General features: G+C 34.4%; 1 long non-coding RNA gene across 2 annotated transcripts in view; it reads left to right on the top strand.

The window, feature by feature from the left end:
- The window catches only part of LOC143054918 (uncharacterized), a 70,575-nt gene that overhangs the window by 16,314 nt on the left and 37,775 nt on the right, over nt 1-16,486 (top strand). The window contains exons 2-4 of one of the 2 annotated variants that reach the window (XR_012971881.1): nt 11,128-11,188; nt 11,843-12,005; nt 13,309-13,855. This is a non-coding gene — a long non-coding RNA (uncharacterized LOC143054918). The remainder of the gene's footprint in view (nt 1-11,127; nt 11,189-11,842; nt 12,006-13,308; nt 13,856-16,486) is intronic. The other variant, XR_012971880.1, reaches the window with a different exon arrangement.

Genomic DNA, 16,486 nt, shown 5'->3' with positions numbered 1-16,486 from the left:
AAGTACATAATTCATACACTTTTAACTGGGATTGGCTTTTTTGTAACTATTCAGATTACGTAAATTACATTTTACATCAGTTGAATTAGTTTTGAAAATAATATTATCCAGCTACATGTATACATGTGTCAATGAAAACTATGGCAATCGTATCCCTCAGAGCAATCTGCTCTTTGATTCAAATACTATAAGCAGTAGGTCAACTATATTTAGTGTATGGATTGATTCTAAGGTGTACATGTCTGTCTGGCAGGTATAATCTGACTTTGACCTCAATTTCATGGTTTATTGGTCAATGTACGTTAAGCTTTTGTGTTTTGGTCTGTTTTTCAAATACTATATAAGCAGTAGGTCAACTATATTTATAGTATGGATTGATTTTAAGGTGTACATGTCTCATGTGTCTGTATGGCAGGTATAATCTGATCTTGACCTCAATTTCATGGTTCATTGGTCTATGTTAAGCTTTGTTTTTGGTCAATTATCATAAGCAATATGTCGATTATATATGGTATATATTGTTAATGATTAATACTGGTAATGGTAAGGTGTACTTGTCTGTCTGACAGGATTTAATATCTGTCCATGGCCATGATGGCTATTTAGAAATGTTAAGTTTATGTGATATTTGTAGTAAAACCTTCATCTTTAAGTAAGACTTTCTACATAAAATCAATGGTCAGTACAGCAGGCGAGACATTTCAGCATGTGCACTCTTGTGTTTAATTTTTCTTCAAATTGTGACCACACAGAAATTGTGATTACACAGAAGTTGTCATATCAATAGACCAAATCATGAGTTGTCTCCCCTTAACTTAAACTATTGATTAATAGTATTTAGAAAAGTCTTTCTCACTAGTTAGCAACAAAGAGACTAATTTAGCGCCAAGAAACAACTAGAAAACAAATATAGAGTCAAGAAAATTTACAATTAGATACTTAAAATTAACAAATAATTTAGAAAAATTCATTAAAGTCATTCTTTAAAGAGGCGTTGTTTAACTTTATTAAACTGAAGGTTTAAACGTAGACTAGTTGAATTAGGGAAAATCTTCTTTGGCTCAGTCGGTTAGAGCGCTGGCTTTGGATCCAAAGATTGAGGTTTGGAATCCTGCTGGTACCATCCATGTATTTTCACTATTACAGGTTGGGAAGGACCCTCATAAATTGGTATTATACCCCAAAACGGGTATCAATTTTCAGTGACAAAAATATAAACTTTGGATATTTTCTGTCATGGCGCAAACATTTAGGTAAAGCCTAAAGACCAGAAATGGGTCTGATTACTTTCAATGTAATCGATTAAATTACATTTTTTGTCGAATTAAGATGGCTGACATGGCTCAAAGGACTCTTTATTGGAGTTATTGCCCTTTAAATGACAATTTTTTACCAAATTTTTGTGTGTATGCCCAAAATCTGAACAAAACTATAATAGATAGATAATCATATAAACTTAAATAAGCAAAAATTATCAGCAAGACAAGATTTACAAAAAAGTCAACATTACATGGTTGAAATTGTCTGATGACCTCTTTTTGGAGTTACATGTATTGTCTTTTATGAAGATTTTTATCATTTTTTTTGCGTTTTTGCCGAATATTATGGTCTGCAGATCTGTAAACAAATTTAAAAACTCCCCTTATTGAAAATGAAAAAATATTTCTCTTTTTACATGTTTAGGTAAACTTTTGACATGACTTTGTGTCTGTCCATCTGTTTTCTGTAAACTTTTCTTTAAAGTCTTTTCTGAATCAATGAGTTGAAACCAAGATTTGTCTGCTTCATCTATAGCAGGTCTCACGCTAGCAGGCGACTGGGCTAAGAAAACACTTTCTTGTCCATCACTTAGCTTTGTCCAACCGTCAAAAGTGATATCCAGTCGCCCAGGTGTTCACGATATCGCTTTCTGTCACTTTTGTCATCAGCAATTTTTCATTTTTACCAAGTTGATGAAACAGCAATTTTTCATTTTTAAATAATGAAATTCAAAGTCTTAAATGATTTATTTCTTTAGAAAAGAGTTGAAAGCATTGACTTTATAGATTGGTTGTATGCTTCAAGTATATTTCAAACAAACAACTTTGTATGAAGTATTTTTATTCACTTCCGATACTTGTTGCTCGAGAGCATGCATAAAAACACTCTGATTATCAGCAAAATAAGTTTATAACTTCATTAGAACGTGATGAATATTGCCTTTAGTTCATGTTCCATCCATTTAGTGCATTAATTGCATTAAAAGCGTCATATTCCATTTCCAAATCACTTGTCTAAATTGTTTATTTTTGAAGCGGATCAGCTACATGTATGACAGAAATCTGTATTCGTACCATAATAACAGTTAAAGTGACATGACACAAAAATAACTCCCATTAGACAGAGCCTGTCTAATAATACAGTGACGTGACACAAAAAAAACACCCATTAGACAGCCTGTCTAATAATACAGTGACGTGACACAAAAATAACTCCCATTAGACAGCCTGTCTAATAATACAGTGATGTGACACAAAAATAACTCCCATTAGACAGCCTGTCTAATAATACAGTGACGTGACACAAAAATAACTCCCATTAGACAGCCTGTATAATAATACAGTGATGTGACACAAAAATAACTCCCATTAGACAGCCTGTATAATAATACAGTGATGTGACACAAAAATAACTCCCATTAGACAGCCTTGCTAATAACAGGCCTTCATGCTATTATGAATTGTCCTAAAACTCTTACAATGAGCTATGTATGGTACTATGGTAGGTTATACCTTACACTGAGCTATTTAAGGTACTATGGTAGGTTATATCTTACACTGAGCTATTTATGGTACTATGGTAGGTTATATCTTACACTGAGCTATGTATGGTACTATGGTAGGTTATATCTTACACTGAGCTATGTATAGTACTATGGTAGGTTATATCTTACAATGAGCTATGTATGGTACTATGGTCACGATGGTAGGTTATATCTTACACTGAGCTATGTATTGTACTATGGTAGGTTATATCTTACACTGAGCTATGTATATTACTATGGTAGGTTATACCTTACAATGAGCTATGTATGGTACTATGGTAGGTTATATCTTACAATGAGCTATGTATGGTACTATGGTAGGTTATATCTTACACTGAGCTATTTATGGTACTATGGTAGGTTATATCTTACACTGAGCTATGTATGGTACTATGGTAGGTTATATCTAACACTGAGCTATGTATGGTACTATGGTAGGTTATATCTTACAATGAGCTATGTATGGTACTATGGTAGGTTATATCTTACAATGAGCTATGTATGGTACTATGGTAGGTTATATCTTACACTGAGCTATGTATGGTACTATGGTAGGTTATATCTTACACTGAGCTATGTATGGTACTATGGTAGGTTATATCTTACACTGAGCTATGTATGGTACTATGGTAGGTTATACCTTACACTGAGCTATGTATGGTACTATGATAGGTTATACCTTACACTGAGCTATTTATGGTACTATGGTAGGTTATATCTTACACTGAGCTATGTATAGTACTATGGTAGGTTATGCCTAACACTGAGCTATGTATGGTACTATGGTAGGTTATACCTTACAATGAGCTATGTATGGTACTATGGTAGGTTATATCTTACACTGAGCTATTTATGGTACTATGGTAGGTTATATCTTACACTGAGCTATTTATGGTACTATGGTAGGTTATATCTTACACTGAGCTATGTATGGTACTATGGTAGGTTATATCTTACACTGAGCTATGTATGGTACTATGGTAGGTTATATCTTACACTGAGCTATTTATGGTACTATGGTAGGTTATATCTTACACTGAGCTATGTATGGTACTATGGTAGGTTATACCTTACACTGAGCTATGTATGGTACTATGGTAGGTTATATCGTACAATGAGCTATTTATGGTACTATGGTAGGATATATCTTACACTGAGCTATGTATAGTACTATGGTAGGTTATACCTTACAATGAGCTATGTATGGTACTATGGTAAGTTATACCTTACACTGAGCTATGTATGGTACTATGGTAGGTTATATCTTTCACTGAGCTATTTATGGTACTATGGTAGGTTATACCTTACACTGAGCTATTTATGGTACTATGGTAGGTTATATCTTACACTGAGCTATGTATGGTACTATGGTAGGTTATATCGTACAATGAGCTATTTATGGTACTATGGTAGGATATATCTTACACTGAGCTATGTATAGTACTATGGTAGGTTATACCTAACACTGAGCTATGTATGGTACTATGGTAGGTTATACCTTACAATGAGCTATGTATGGTACTATGGTAGGTTATATCTTACACTGAGCTATGTATGGTACTATGGTAGGTTATATCTTACACTGAGCTATGTATGGTACTATGGTAGGTTATACCTTACACTGAGCTATGTATGGTACTATGGTAGGTTATATCTTACACTGAGGTATATATATATATATGTATGGTACTATGGTAGGTTATATCTTACACTGAGCTATGTATGGTACTATGGTAGGTTATACCTTACAATGAGCTATGTATGGTACTATGGTAGGTTATACCTTACACTGAGCTATTTATGGTACTATGGTAGGTTATATCTTACACTGAGCTATTTATGGTACTATGGTAGGTTATATCTTACACTGAGGTATATATATATATATGGTACTATGGAAGGTTATATCTTACACTGAGCTATGTATGGTACTATGGTAGGTTATATCTTACACTGAGCTATTTATGGTACTATGGTAGGTTATATCTTACACTGAGCTATTTATGGTACTATGGTAGGTTATATCTTACACTGAGCTATTTATGGTACTATGGTAGGTTATATCTTACACTGAGCTATTTATGGTACTATGGTAGGTTATATCTTACACTGAGCTATTTATGGTACTATGGTAGGTTATATCTTACACTGAGCTATGTATGGTATTATGGTAGGTTATATCTTACACTGAGCTATGTATGGTACTATGGTAGGTTATATCTTACACTGAGCTATGTATGGTACTATGGTAGGTTATATCTTACACTGAGCTATGTATGGTACTATGGTAGGTTATATCTTACACTGAGCTATGTATGGTACTATGGTAGGTTATATCTTACACTGAGCTATGTATGGTACTATGGTAGGTTATACCTTACAATGAGCTATGTATGGTACTATGGTAGGTTATATCTTACAATGAGCTATGTATGGTACTATGGTAGGTTATATCTTACACTGAGCTATGTATGGTACTATGGTAGGTTTACCTTACAATGAGCTATGTATGGTACTATGGTAGGTTATACCTTACAATGAGCTATGTATGGTACTATGGTAGGTTATATCTTACACTGAGCTATGTATAGTACTATGGTAGGTTATATCTTACACTGAGCTATTTATGGTACTATGGTAGGTTATATCTTACACTGAGCTATGTATGGTACTATGGTAGGTTATATCTTACACTGAGCTATGTATGGTACTATGGTAGGTTATACCTAACACTGAGCTATTTATGGTGAGCTATGTATGCTACTATGGTAGGTTTTATCTTACACTGAGCTATGTATGGTACTATGGTAGGTTATATCTTACACTGAGCTATGTATGGTACTATGGTAGGTTATATCCTACACTGAGCTATGTATGGTACTATGGTAGGTTATATCTTACACTGAGCTATGTATGGTACTATGGTAGGTTATATCTTACACTGGGCTATGTATGGTACTATGGTAGGTTATACCTTACACTGAGCTATGTATGGTACTATGGTAGGTTATACCTTACACTGAGCTATGTATGGTACTATGGTAGGTTATATCTTACACTGAGCTATGTATGGTATTTAATACCATACATAGCTCAGATATAACCTACCATAATAATTATGGTAGGTTATATCTTACACTGAGCTATGTATGGTACTATGGTACGTTATACCTTACACTGAGGTATGTATGGTACTATGGTAGGTTATACCTTACACTGAGCTATGTATGGTACTATGGTAGGTTATATCTTACACTGAGGTATGTATGGTACTATGGTAGGTTATACCTTACACTGAGCTATGTATGGTACTATGGTAGGTTATATCTTACACTGAGCTATGTATGGTACTATGGTAGGTTATATCTTACACTGAGCTATGTATGGTACTATGGTAGGTTATATCTTACACTGAGCTATGTATGGTACTATGTTAGGTTATATCTTATGCTGAGCTATGTATGGTACTATGGTAGGTTATATCTTACGCTGAGCTATGTATGGTACTATGGTAGGTTATATCTTACACTGAGCTATTTATGGTACTATGGTAGGTTATATCTTACACTGAGCTATGTATGGTACTATGGTAGGTTATATCTTACACTGAGCTATTTATGGTACTATGGTAGGTTATATCTTACACTGAGGTATATATATATGTATGGTACTATGGTAGGTTATATCTTACACTGAGCTATTTATGGTACTATGGTAGGTTATATCTTACACTGAGCTATGTATGGTACTATGGTAGGTTATATCTTACACTGAGCTATGTATGGTACTATGGTAGGTTATACCTTACACTGAGCTATGTATGGTACTATGTTAGGTTATATCTTATGCTGAGCTATGTATGGTACTATGGTAGGTTATATCTTACGCTGAGCTATGTATGGTACTATGGTAGGTTATATCTTACGCTGAGCTATATATGGTACTATGGTAGGTTATACCTTACACTGAGCTATGTATGGTACTATGGTAGGTTATACCTTACACTGAGCTATGTATGGTACTATGGTAGGTTATATCTTACACTGAGCTATGTATGGTACTATGGTAGGTTATATCCTACACTGAACTATGTATGGTACTATGGTAGGTTATATCTTACACTGAGCTATTTATGGTACTATGGTAGGTTATATCTTACACTGAGCTATTTATGGTACTATGGTAGGTTATATCTTACACTGAGCTATTTATGGTACTATGGTAGGCTATATCTTACACTGAGCTATTTATGGTACTATGGTAGGCTATATCTTACACTGAGCTATTTATGGTACTATGGTAGGTTATATCTTACACTGAGCTATGTATGGTATTATGGTAGGTTATATCTTACACTGAGCTATGTATGGTACTATGGTAGGTTATATCTTACACTGAGCTATGTATGGTACTATGGTAGGTTATATCTTACACTGAGCTATGTATGGTACTATGGTAGGTTATATCTTACACTGAGCTATGTATGGTACTATGGTAGGTTATATCTTACACTGAGCTATGTAAGGTACTATGGTAGGTTATATCCTACACTGAGCTATGTATGGTACTATGGTAGGTTATATCTTACACTGAGCTATTTATGGTACTATGGTAGGTTATATCTTACACTGAGCTATTTATGGTACTATGGTAGGTTATATCTTACACTGAGCTATTTATGGTACTATGGTAGGTTATATCTTACACTGAGCTATGTATGGTATTATGGTAGGTTATATCTTACACTGAGCTATTTATGGTACTATGGTAGGTTATATCTTACACTGAGCTATGTATGGTATTATGGTAGGTTATACCTTACAATGAGCTATGTATGGTACTATGGTAGGTTATATCTTACACTGAGCTATGTATGGTACTATGGTAGGTTATATCTTACACTGAGCTATGTATGGTATTATGGTAGGTTACATCTTACACTGAGCTATGTATGGTACTATGGTAGGTTATATCTTACACTGAGCTATGTATGGTATTAGGGTAGGTTATACCTTACAATGAGCTATGTATGGTACTATGGTAGGTTATATCTTACACTGAGCTATGTATGGTACTATGGTAGGTTATATCTTACACTGAGCTATGTATGGTATTATGGTAGGTTATACCTTACAATGAGCTATGTATGGTACTATGGTAGGTTACATCTTACAATGAGCTATGTATGGTACTATGGTAGGTTACATCTTACACTGAGCTATGTATTGTATTAGGGTAGGTTATACCTTACAATGAGCTATGTATGGTACTATGGTAGGTTACATCTTACACTGAGCTATGTATGGTACTATGGTAGGTTATATCTTACACTGAGCTATGTATGGTACTATGGTAGGTTATACCTTACACTGAGCTGTTTATGGTACTATGGTAGGTTATATCTTACACTGAGCTATGTATGGTACTATGGTAGGTTATATCTTACACTGAGCTATGTATGGTATTATGGTAGGTTATATCTTACACTGAGCTATTTATGGTACTATGGTAGGTTATATCTTACACTGAGCTATGTATGGTATTATAGTAGGTTATACCTAACACTGAGCTATGTATGGTACTATGGTAGGTTATATCTTACACTGAGCTATGTATGGTACTATGGTAGGTTATACCTTACACTGAGCTATTTATGGTACTATGGTAGGTTATATCTTACACTGAGCTATGTATGGTACTATGGTAGGTTATATCTTACACTGAGCTATGTATGGTATTATGGTAGGTTATATCTTACACTGAGCTATTTATGGTACTATGGTAGGTAATATCTTACACTGAGCTATGTATGGTATTATGGTAGGTTATATCTTACACTGAGCTATTTATGGTACTATGGTAGGTTATATCTTACACTGAGCTATGTATGGTACTATGGTAGGTTATATCTTACACTGAGCTATTTATGGTACTATGGTAGGTTATATCTTACACTGAACTATGTATGGTACTATGGTAGGTTATATCCTACACTGAGCTATTTATGGTACTATGGTAGGTTATATCTTACACTGAGCTATTTATGGTACTATGGTAGGTTATATCTTACACTGAGCTATTTATGGTACTATGGTAGGCTATATCTTACACTGAGCTATTTATGGTACTATGGTAGGCTATATCTTACACTGAGCTATTTATGGTACTATGGTAGGTTATATCTTACACTGAGCTATGTATGGTATTATGGTAGGTTATATCTTACACTGAGCTATGTATGGTACTATGGTAGGTTATATCTTACACTGAGCTATGTATGGTACTATGGTAGGTTATATCTTACACTGAGCTATGTATGGTACTATGGTAGGTTATATCTTACACTGAGCTATGTATGGTACTATGGTAGGTTATATCTTACACTGAGCTATGTAAGGTACTATGGTAGGTTATATCCTACACTGAGCTATGTATGGTACTATGGTAGGTTATATCTTACACTGAGCTATTTATGGTACTATGGTAGGTTATATCTTACACTGAGCTATTTATGGTACTATGTTAGGTTATATCTTACACTGAGCTATTTATGGTACTATGGTAGGTTATATCTTACACTGAGCTATGTATGGTATTATGGTAGGTTATATCTTACACTGAGCTATTTATGGTACTATGGTAGGTTATATCTTACACTGAGCTATGTATGGTATTATGGTAGGTTATACCTTACAATGAGCTATGTATGGTACTATGGTAGGTTATATCTTACACTGAGCTATGTATGGTACTATGGTAGGTTATATCTTACACTGAGCTATGTATGGTATTATGGTAGGTTACATCTTACACTGAGCTATGTATGGTACTATGGTAGGTTATATCTTACACTGAGCTATGTATGGTATTAGGGTAGGTTATACCTTACAATGAGCTATGTATGGTACTATGGTAGGTTATATCTTACACTGAGCTATGTATGGTACTATGGTAGGTTATATCTTACACTGAGCTATGTATGGTATTATGGTAGGTTATACCTTACAATGAGCTATGTATGGTACTATGGTAGGTTACATCTTACAATGAGCTATGTATGGTACTATGGTAGGTTACATCTTACACTGAGCTATGTATTGTATTAGGGTAGGTTATACCTTACAATGAGCTATGTATGGTACTATGGTAGGTTACATCTTACACTGAGCTATGTATGGTACTATGGTAGGTTATATCTTACACTGAGCTATGTATGGTACTATGGTAGGTTATACCTTACACTGAGCTGTTTATGGTACTATGGTAGGTTATATCTTACACTGAGCTATGTATGGTACTATGGTAGGTTATATCTTACACTGAGCTATGTATGGTATTATGGTAGGTTATATCTTACACTGAGCTATTTATGGTACTATGGTAGGTTATATCTTACACTGAGCTATGTATGGTATTATAGTAGGTTATACCTAACACTGAGCTATGTATGGTACTATGGTAGGTTATATCTTACACTGAGCTATGTATGGTACTATGGTAGGTTATACCTTACACTGAGCTATTTATGGTACTATGGTAGGTTATATCTTACACTGAGCTATGTATGGTACTATGGTAGGTTATATCTTACACTGAGCTATGTATGGTATTATGGTAGGTTATATCTTACACTGAGCTATTTATGGTACTATGGTAGGTAATATCTTACACTGAGCTATGTATGGTATTATGGTAGGTTATATCTTACACTGAGCTATTTATGGTACTATGGTAGGTTATATCTTACACTGAGCTATGTATGGTACTATGGTAGGTTATATCTTACACTGAGCTATTTATGGTACTATGGTAGGTTATATCTTACACTGAGCTATGTATGGTATATGGTAGGTTATACCTAACACTGAGCTATGTATGGTACTATGGTAGGTTATATTTTACACTGAGCTATGTATGGTACTATGGTAGGTTATACCTTACACTGAGCTATTTATGGTACTATGGTAGGTTATATCTTACACTGAGCTATGTATGGTACTATGGTAGGTAATATCTTACACTGAGCTATGTATGGTATTATGGTAGGTTATATCTTACACTGAGCTATGTATGGTACTATGGTAGGTTATATCTTACACTGAGCTATGTATGGTACCATGGTAGGTTATACCTTACACTGAGCTATTTATGGTACTATGGTAGGTAATATCTTACACTGAGCTATGTATGGTATTATGGTAGGTTATACTTCTTCTTTTTCATTGATGACAAGTTACTTGTCACAAGTATACATATTCAGAAATGGTTCAACCGATATTTATATAAATGTGGAGAACTGAAATTGAGCTATTTTATATTTTCAGTTTAAAGACCTACTGTTTGTTTTATTTGATTCAAGTCCAGTCAATTTATTACTTAGTAAAGGTAAGTGAATATTATACATGTTATAGACAAATTGTATTGGATCGTTAAGTTATTTATTTTATCGAATGAAATTCAGAAATATATTTCAATTGTAAATGTTAAAATTCTGAAAGGGGAGATAATCAAGAGCTAGCTGGTTCATTCTAAGTAGCATTACACCAGTGCTTTTTTTTTAATTCTTTTTAAACAGGATTAACATTTTGCACTCATCTACTTTTGTTAAATAAATTGGAAACAAGAAATAACATGACATAATTACAAAAAATGAAGTGCATTTGTTAGCTAGTGAAAACTAAACAAAACATTACAATGTGAGTTGCTTAAAGAGTAAGAATTTTTAAGAAGTCACTTGTGGTGTAGGAATGACAGATTGGATGTTAATGTCAATGAGACAGCAACCATTCAATGAAAGAGGTCAACATTGTATTCAACCATTGAAAACTATCTTTAAATTAGAACTATCACTGAGTTTGTACTTACATTAATGAGCAACACAAGTGCCACATGTGGAGTACCTGAGGTAACCCCAAACTTTTGATGTGTTTCCAGTCGCTCAGTCTTTAACTGTTAATTTTGTGTTTTGTGTACTGTTGTTTTTCTTTTTCATTTTTAGCCATATTTTTAGTTTAAACTTCTATTATTTGTATTTATTAGATCCGTGTCCAGTCAATGTGATCCTTGTACAGTCAAGTTGTTATTATAGTCAATGTGATCCTTCTACAGTCAAGTTGTTATTATAGTCAATGTGATCCTTCTACAGTAAAGTTGTTATTATAGTCAATGTGATCCTTGTCCAGCCAAGTTGTTATTATACTAGGTAAGTGTACATTATATGTGAATTATATAGGATCATTTACTATTGAAAATTGTTTCAAATGTAAAATGTTCAAACTCTATAGGGGAAGATAATGTGAAATGTTCAAACTCTATAAGGGGAGATAATGAAAAATGTTCAAACTCTATAAGCATGGTAAGGGGAGATAATGTAAAATGTTCAAACTCTATAGGGGGAGATAATGTAAAATATTCAAACTCTGTAAGGGGAGATAATGTTAAATGTTCAAACTCTATAACGGGAGATTAGTAAAATGTTTAAACTCTATAAGGGGAGATAATGTAAAATATTCAAACTCTATCAGGGGAGATAATGTAAAATGTCCAAACTTTAAAAGGAGAGATAACGTAAAATCTTCAAACTTTATAAGGGGAGATAATGTAAAATATTCAAACTCTATAAGGGGAGATAATCAACATATAGTTTTTACATTCAAAATACCATCAATGTTTTTATAGTAAACAAGACACAAAGAATGTGATAACATCATTACAATGTTATTTGTCTTCAAATATAAGCATTGAACTTGTGCTATAGATAAATAAATAAAGTGAGATATATGTCAATGAGCAACCCAACAAAGCAAGAATTGAGATGTGTACAGGTCAATATATAGTCAACGATTCAAAAATAACCTCATATGATAATTTCTTCATTTTCATGAAGCGGGCCATTAAATTTAGGATTTATTAATTTTAAGGAAATAATTGCACATTATACCTTTTTATCGCACCACAGGTAAATTATGACATTGTGATTGGTTTAACGCCGTCACATGGTGACCCCCTATGGATCTGTATGGGGTTAGTAAATTTCATATGAGTTCATGACGTCAGTCTTATAATGGTGACGTCATCTATTGATGTTGTTGTATTTCATTGTTTATTTTTATACAAAACACAGCAGGAAAAGTCCCATGTGCAATAAATTAGTTATATCTTATATATATGGTTCACTACTTACCCCCTTCGGCCTCAGCACCTATGGATTTTACTAACCCTCTATGGATCCATAGGGGGTCAAAAGCGAACCATATAACTTATAACTGTAAGTTTATTTTATTGAAACATGGAGATAACACACACACATTGATATGTTTATAAGAAACATTCATAACAAGTACGAATGAAGTATTTTTTAGTCACAAGTAAATACGATTTATAGTTATTTTTCACGGATGCTTTAGATGACGACACAACGTTACTTATAAATTAGGCTGACCTCAGAAGTACATTCATCAGTATTTATTTATTAGTATGTATTGTATAATATATGTTTTTTTAAGAGAACAAATCAAATTAATCCATAAAGACTGCCTCGATGATCTTCACGGTGTTGTGGTATTGTGTTCACCTTTAAAGTGGGAGGTGGTGGGTTTGAACCCTGGACAGTTCAACCAAAGATCTTCATGGTGTTGTGGTATTGTGTTCACCTTAAGTGTGGGAGGCGGTGGGTTAAACCCTGGACAGTTCAACCAAAGATCTTCACGGTGTTGTGGTATTGTGTTCACCTTAAGTGTAGGAGGTGGTGAGTTAAACCCTCGACAGTTAAACCAAAGATCTTCATGGTGTTGTGGTATTGTGTTCACCTTAAGTGTGGGTGGTGGTTGGTTTGAACCCTGGACAGTTCAACCAAAGATCTTCACGGTGTTGTGGTATTGTGTTAACCTTTAGTGTGGGAGGTGGTGGGTTTGAACCCTGGACAGTTCAACCAAAGATCTTCATGGTGTTGTGGTATTGTGTTAACTTTTAGTGTGGGAGGTGGTGGGTTTGAACCCTGGACAGTTCAACCAAAGACTTGAAAATTAATATTTGCTGCTTCTCCAAAATGAGGTAAATCAATACAGAGTCAGAGTAAGTAGTTTTCACATATGCCATAAGCCACTTCCTTTTTTTCACATCTGCCATACAGCCACTTCCTTTTTTCACATCTGCCATACAGTCACTTCCTGGTTTCACATCTGCCATACAGTCACTTCCTGGTTTCACATCTGCCATATAGCCACTTCCTGTATTCGCATCTGCCATACAGTCACTTCCTGGTTTCACATCTGCCATACAGTCACTTCCTGTTTTCACATCTGCCATACAGTCACTTCCTGGTTTCACATCTGTCATACATTCACTTCCTGTTCTCATATTTGTCATACAGCCACTTCATGTTTTCACATATGCCATACAGTCACTTCCTGTTTTCACATCTGCCATACAGCCACTTCCTGTTTTCACATCTGCCATACAGTCTCTTCCTTTTTTTCACATCTGCCATACAGTCACTTCCTGTTTTCACATCTGCCATACAGCCACTTCCTGTTTTCACATCTGTAATACATCCACTTCCTGCTTTCGCATCTGTCATACATCCACTTCATGTTTTCACATCTGTCGTACAGCCACATCCTATTGGTTGATAGTTTGAAATTATACATCACTCATTGTACAATGAAAATTTCTTTTTCTCGGCTTATATGGAAGGGAATGATTTTATATTTGATGAACAGCTTGAAAATGTTGATTTGTAGAATGTCAGCAATTTTTATGCCCCATTTATGGGCATGTTTTTTTTATCTGTGGGTCCGTCTGTTTGTCTGATCTTCCGTCCGTTGGTCTGTCTGTCCTGCTTCAAGTTAAAGTTTTTGAAGTCCAATCAACTTGAAACTAATACACATGTTCCTTATGATATGATCTTTCTAATTTTAATGCCAAATTAGAGATTTTACCCCATTTCACGGTCCACTGAACATAGAACATTATAATGCGGAATGGGCATCCGTGTACTTAGGACACATTCTTGTTGTTTATGCTGAGCAACTTCTTTCTGTTACCCAATAGTTTGAAATTATTCAAAGTCATTGTATAAAGAAAATGTTCATGAAAGTTCATGTGATGATTAACTATGATACACGTATCCCTAGACTAAAGAATAATGATATAAACAATTACAGTTTGTCCAACAGCCTTCAACAATGAGCAAAACCCATACCATATAATTATCTATAAAAAGCCTTGGTATGATAAAATGTGAAACATTTCAAAAGAAAAAATCAACAGCCTCAGTGTTCCAGCTAGGATTTCAAAAGGGCAGGGTGCCAATCCTGAAAAAGGATTAAACGCGTGATATGATAATATGAAAAGGGCATGTTTTAATAAAAGATATAAATCAAACATTGTGTTTATTCGTTGAATCACAGGTTATACAAGAACAACATCATTAGCCCATATAGAACTCTATCTTTCTACTTTTTAGGCTGAAAAACTTGTCAAGCAGCTTGTCACACAAGTTTTTAGATCATTGCTTAGCACAGTTGAGCTTTATGTGCAGTATGTTTTGAAAGATGACCTGTTTCATTCTGTTTCTATGGTCTGGCACATTTTACCAGTTTAACCTTTCTACCCCTGTTGTGCTTAATAGCAATACAGCACAAAACAGCTGTGCTCAGTAAATACACAATGTTAGGATATATAGCAACAGTGAAAAATTGTATCAAAAATAAAGAATACAGAAAAAGATGACCAAGGCACCCTACCAACACTGCTACTAAGACCCTCTTTAACTTTTCCCATAACTCAAAATACCTAAACATATATATTCTTAAGCAAGAAGTATGTAGACATATTTTAGAATGTAAATGGGTTACTCAATGCTAGGAAAAAAATCAGATTGAGTTATCTTTCTTTATTCCGATGTGCTCCTTCTTTGGAGGATTATAAACAGTACGTTAATATGATGTAAATATGATCACAATATGGCGACCGATTTAGATATTTTCGTAAAAATGAGGGCAGTCAATGACAAATACGTCTGAATTTTCACGGAAAACAAGTAAAACAATGTCTTCAACAAGTTTATTATGGTTTTCAACTTTCTGTCATTACTTTTCCTCCATGAAACTACGGTAAACATTGCAAATTGTGCCCAAGTTGTTGTATGCACATTTCTTCAAAGATAATTGCCGACTGACCGATTCTATTTGAATGAATTAATGTTGATGATCATTAATGACCCATCCGATATTAAATGGATTACCTACAACAACAGATTATGACACCAGTTGTAACCGTTGATTAGCTTGGGGTCGTAAACAAAGTCATAAAATTTTCCACAGGTAAAATTTAGTAATTAGCGTATCTTATCAATATGAACAAATTAATATAAAATCGATCTTCAAAAAGGCAGGGCGCCCTGGAAACTGTAAAAAGGGCACAGGGCGGCACTCTGGAAAGGGCGGTCGCCGCGCCCTCTGAAAACGGCCTAGCTGGAACACTGAGCCTACTACAACAACGAAGGAAAAATAAATATGGTACACAGCTTCTAACTACAGCCACTTCGTCATATAGGTCCTGTCTGTGGACAGGCACATACAGAATTAAAAAAAATGATTGAATTTAATGTGACTGGTCTAGTTGATTATTGATAATGTTTTAAGAAACTGTTACTTGATATTTTTTATGTGTTTCTTAAAT

This window comes from Mytilus galloprovincialis, chromosome 12, assembly GCF_965363235.1.
Source record: "Mytilus galloprovincialis chromosome 12, xbMytGall1.hap1.1, whole genome shotgun sequence".
NCBI lineage: Eukaryota > Metazoa > Mollusca > Bivalvia > Mytilida > Mytilidae > Mytilus > Mytilus galloprovincialis.
Note: the sequence above shows the minus strand (reverse complement) of the source record. Positions and strands in the feature narration are given on the sequence as shown.